The sequence below is a fragment of the Hordeum vulgare genome, chromosome 3H (assembly GCF_904849725.1).
Source record: "Hordeum vulgare subsp. vulgare chromosome 3H, MorexV3_pseudomolecules_assembly, whole genome shotgun sequence".
Classification (NCBI taxonomy): Eukaryota; Viridiplantae; Streptophyta; class Magnoliopsida; order Poales; family Poaceae; genus Hordeum; species Hordeum vulgare.
Genome location: NC_058520.1, coordinates 439,201,000 through 439,206,999, shown reverse-complemented (window position 1 = coordinate 439,206,999; position 6,000 = coordinate 439,201,000).

Below are 6,000 nucleotides of genomic sequence, written 5' to 3'. Positions count from 1 at the left end.
AGCCCAGGACATTCTGAACGTCTGGCAAACGCGGAGTGATGACTACTCTCTGGTTAGGTGTGGCATGTTATACAGTTTAGAAACGGGGCTCCAAAGGCGTTTTGAGCAACACGGTGCATATGAGATGTTCCAAGGGCTGAAGCTAGTTTTTCAAGCTCATGCCCGTGTCGAGAGATATGAAGTCTCCAACAAGTTATTTAGCTGTAAGATGGAGGAGAACAGTTCTGTCAGTGAGCACATACTCAAAATATTTGGGTTACACGGTCGTCTGACTTCACTTGGAGTCGAACTTCCGGATGATGCTATAATTGACAGAATCCTCCAGTCTCTCCCACCAAGCTACAAAGGTTTTGTGCTGAACTACAACATGCAAGGGATGGAGAAGACCATTCCCGAGTTGTACTCGATGCTCAAGTCTGCAGAAGTAGAAATCAAGAAAGAGCATCAAGTGTTGATGGTCAACAAGACCACTAGTTTCAAGAAGGGCAAGGGTAAGAAGAACTTCAAGAAAGACGGCAAAGCCGTTGCCGCGCCCGGTAAGCCAGATGCCGGGAAGAAGAAAAAGAATGGACCCAAGCCTGAGACTGAGTGCTTCTATTGCAAGGGAAAGGGTCACTCGAAGCGAAACTGCCCCAAATACTTAGCGGACAAGAAGGACGGCAACGTTAAAGGTATATGTGATATACATGTTATTGATGTGTACCTTACCAGCGCTTGTAGTAGCTCCTGGGTATTTGATATCGGTGTTGTTGCTCACATTTGCAACTCAAAGCAGGAACTGCGGAATAAGCGGAGACTGGCCAAGGACGAGGTGACGATGCGCGTCGTGAATGGCTCCAAGGTCGATGTGATCGCCGTCGGCACGCTACCTCTACATCTACCGTCAGGATTAGTTTTAAACCTTAATAATTGTTATTTAGTACCAGCTTTGAGCATGAATATTGTATCAGGGTCTTGCTTAATGCGAGACGGCTACTCATTTAAGTCAGAGAATAATGGTTGTTCTATTTATATGAGTGATATGTATTATGGTCATGCTTCGCTGGTGAATGGTTTATTCTTGATGAATCTCGATCGTGATGTTACGCATATTCATAGTGTGAGTACCAAAAGATGTAAAGTTGATAATGATAGACCCACATACTTGTGGCACTGCCGCCTTGGTCATATCGGCGTTAAGCGCATGAAGAAGCTCCATACTGATGGACTATTAGAGTCTCTTGACTTTGAATCATTTGACACATGCGAACCGTGCCTCATGGGCAAGATGACTAAGACTCCATTCTCAGAAATAATGGAGAGAGCAACCGACTTATTGGAAATAATACATACTGATGTGTGTGGTCCAATGAACGTTGAAGCTCGCGGTGGCTATCGTTATGTTCTCACTCTCACCAATGATTTGAGTAGGTATGGGTATATCTACTTGATGAAGCACAAATCTGAGACATTTGAAAAGTTCAAGGAATTTCAGAGTGAGGTCGAGAATCAACGTGACAGAAAAATTAAGTGTCTACGATCTGATCGTGGAGGGGAATATCTGAGTCACGAGTTTGGCACACACCTAAGGAAGTGTGGAATCGTTTCACAACTGACGCCGCATGGCACACCGCAACGCAACGGAGTGTCTCAATGTCGTAATCGCACTTTATTAGATATGGTACGATCTATGATGTATCTTACCGACTTACCGCTATCATTTTGGGGATACGCATTAGAAACTGCAGCATTCACTTTAAATAGGGCACCGTCTAAATCCGTTGAGACGACACCGTATGAACTATGGTTTGGCAAGAAACCTAAGTTGTCGTTTCTTAAAGTTTGGGGCTGCGATGCTTATGTGAAGAAACTTCAACCAGAAAATCTCAAACCCAAAGCGGAGAAATGTGTATTCATAGGATACCCTAAGGAAACTATTGGGTATACCTTCTATCTTAGATCCGAAGGTAAAACCTTTATTGCCAAGAACGGATCCTTTCTAGAGAAAGAGTTTCTCTCGAAAGAAGTAAGTGGGAGGAAGGTAGAACTTGATGAGGTAATTACACCCCCTCTCGAACAGGAAAGTAGCGCAGCGCGGGAAATTGTTCCTGTGGCGCCTGAACCAACTGAAGAGGAAGTTAATGATAATGATCATGAAGCTTCGGATCAAGTTACTACTGAACCGCGAAGGTCCACAAGGGCACGCTCCGCACCAGAGTGGTATGGCAACCCTGTGATGGAAATCATGTTGTTAGACAACGGTGAACCTTCGAACTATGAAGAAGCGATGGCGGGCCCAGATTCCAAAAAATGGCTTGAAGCTATGAAATCCGAGCTAGGATCCATGTATGAGAACAAAGTGTGGACTTTGGTGGACTTGCCCGATGACCGGCGAGCCATAGAAAATAAATGGATCTTCAAGAAGAAGACTGATGCAAACGGTAATGTAACCGTTTATAAAGCTCGGCTTGTCGCAAAGGGTTTTCGACAAATTCAAGGAATTGAGTACGAAGAGACTTTCTCTCCCGTAGCGAAGCTGAAATCAGTCTGAATCATGTTAGCAATTGCCGCCTTTTATGATTATGAAATTTGGCAAATGGACGTCAAAACAGCGTTCCTTAACGGGAACCTTAAGAAAGAGTTGTATATGATGCAACCAGAAGGTTTTGTCGACCCTAAGGGTGCTAAGAAAGTGTGCAAGCTCCAGCGCTCCATCTATGGGCTGGTGCAAGCATCTCGGAGTTGGAAAATTTGCCTTAATGAGGTGATTAAAGCGTTTGGGTTCATACAGGTTTACGGAGAAGCCTGTCTGTACAAGAAAGTGAGTGTGAGCTCTGTATGTGGATGACATATTATTGATGGGGAATGACATAGAGATGTTGGAGAGCATAAAGGCCTATTTGAACAAGAGTTTTTCAATGAAGGACCTTGGAGAAGCTGCATACATATTAGGCATCAAGACCTATAGAGCTAGATTGAGACGCCTCATAGGTCTTTCGCAAAGTACATACCTTGACAAGATATTGAAGAAGTTCAATATGGAAAACTCAAAGAAAGGATTCTTGCCAATTTTGCAAGGTATGAGATTGGGTAAGACTCAGTCGTCGACCACGGTAGCAGATAGAGAGAAGATGAGTATTGTCCCCTACGCTTCAGCCGTAGGCTCTCTTATGTATGCCATGTTGTGTACCAGACCTGATATAAACCTTGCCATAAGTTTGGTAGGGAGGTACCAAAGTGATCCCGGCATGGAACACTGGACAACGGTCAAGAATATCCTTAAGTACCTGAAGAGGACTAAGGAAATGTTTCTCGTTTATGGAGGTGACGAAGAGCTCGTCGTAAAGGGTTACGTCGACGCTAGCTTCGACACAAATCCGGATGACTCTAAGTCACAGACCGGATACGTATATGTTTTGAATGGCAGGGCAGTGAGCTGGTGCAGCAGCAAGCAAGAAGTCATGGCAGCATCTACATGTGAAGCGGAGTACATAGCTGCTTCAGAAGCAGCTCATGAAGGAATTTGGATGAAGGAGCTCATCACCGACCTTGGAGTGGTTCCAAGCGCGTCGGGTCCAATGACACTCTTCTGTGATAACACTGGGGCCATTGCCATTGCCAAGGAGCCCAGGTTTCACCAGAAGATGAAGCACATCAAACGCCGCTACAACTCCATCCAGGACCATGTCTAGAGTGGAGTAATAGAGATTTGTAAAGTACATACAGATATGAATGTTGCAGACCCGTTGACTAAACCTCTTCCACGAGCAAAACATGATCAACACCATAATGCTATGGGTGTTCGATACATCACAATGTAACTAGATTATTGACTCTAGTGCAAGTGGGAGACTGTTGGAAATATGCCCTAGAGGCAATAATAAAATGGTTATTATCATATTTCCTTGTTCATGATAATCGTCTATTGTTCATGCTATAATTGTATTAACAGGAAACAATAATACATGTGTGAATAAATAGATCACAATGTGTCCCTAGCAAGCCTCTGGTTGGCTAGCTCGTTAGTCAATAGATGATCATGGTTTCCTGGTCATGGGCATTAGATGTCATTGATAACGAGATCACATCATTGGGAGAATGATGTGATGGACAAGACCCAATCCTAAGCATAGCACTAGATCGTATTGTTCGTATGCTAAAGCTTTTCTAATGTCAAGTGTATTTTCCTTTGGCCGTGAGATTGTGCAACTCCCGGATACCGTAGCAGTGCTTTGGGTGTATCAAATGTCACAACGTAACTGGGTGACTATAAAGGTGCACTACGGGTATCTCTGAAAGTGTCTGTTGGGTTGGTACGAATCGAGATCGGGATTTGTCACTCCGCGTGACGGAGAGGTATCTCTGGACCCACTCGGTAGAACATCATCATGAGCTCAATGTGACTGAGGAGTTAGTCACACGATGACGTGCTACGGAACGAGTAAAGAGACTTACCGGTAACGAGATTGAACAAGGTATAGGTATACCGACGATCGAATCTCAGGCAAGTTCTATACCGACAAACAAAGGGAATTGTATACGGGATTGATTGAATCCTTGACATCGTGGTTCATCCGATGAGATCATCGTGGAGCAAGTGGGAGCCACCATGGGTATCCAGACCCCGCTGATGGTTATTGGCCGGAGAGGTGTCTCGGTCATGTCTACCTGTCTCCCAAACCCGTAGGGTCTACACACTTAAGGTTCGATGACGCTAGGGTTATAGGGAATTGTTATACGAGGTTATCGAAAGTTGTTCGGAGTCCCGGATGAGATCACGGACGTCACGAGGAGCTCCGGAATGGTCCGGAGGTAAAGATTGATATATAGGACGGATGGTTTTAGACACCGGAAGTGTTTCGGGCGTAGCCGGTAACGTACCGGGACCACCGGGAATGGCCCCGGGGGTCCACCGAAAGGGGACAACGACCCCGGGAGGCTAGATGGGCCAAGTGCGGGAGGGAACCAGCCCCTAGGTGGGCTGGTGCGCCCCCCACACTCAGCCCAAGGCGCGGGAGGTGGAGAGGGGGGGAACCCTAGGCGCTGGTGGGCCTAAGGCCCACCTAGGGGTGCGCCACCCCCTCCCCTTGCCCTGGCCGCCACACCTCCCATCTGGGGGGGCTGCCACACCACCTAGGGTGGGAACCCTAGGGGTGGCAACCCCTCTCCCCTCCTCCTATATATAATGAGGGTTTCGGGGCTGTTTGACACAAAGTTTTCCATCTCCCTCAACGCAGCCCTGCTCTTCTTTCTCCTCCTTTGTGCCGGTGCTTGGCGAAGCCCTGCCGGGAGACCTCGTCTCTCCATCGACACCACGCCGTCGTGCTGCAGGATATCTTCCCCAACCTCTCCCTCCTCCTTGCTGGATCAAGGTGCGGGAGACGTCACCGGGTTGCACGTGTGTTGAACGCGGAGGTGTCGTGGTTCGGCACTAGATCGGAATCAACCGCGTTCTAGCAACGCTTCTGCTTAGCGATCTTCAAATGTATGAAGATGCACTCACCCCCTCTCTCGTTGCTGGTCTCTCCATAGGAAGATCTGAATATGCGTAGGATTTTTTTTGAATTTATGCTACGTTACCCAACACCCCTAGTATCTATATAAACCCCGGGGGTGTAGTTCATAGGAGGATTAAGCTCATTACGATTAGGGTTTAGACCACAACATCCAATCTCGAGATAGATCAATCATGTACTCTACTTCATCAATACAACAAAGCTGGGTGTAGGGCTTTACCTCTATCAAGATGGCCCGAACCTGGATAAACATCGTCTCCTTCGCCCCTTGTTATCCATCGATCCAAGATCCACAGTTCGGACCCCCTACTCGAGATCAGACGGTTTTGACACCGACACGGGGGGGTGTCAGCCTGGACGTTTGAGACCGGTTTGAGAGGTCCATCTGGTCAAATTTTTGTGATTGGACAATGACTGGGCGCTCTGCCCGGGTGTTTGAGGAGGATTTGAGGGTCTGGTTATAGATACTCTAAAAACAATTCCAACCGGGCGACACATTTCGTCC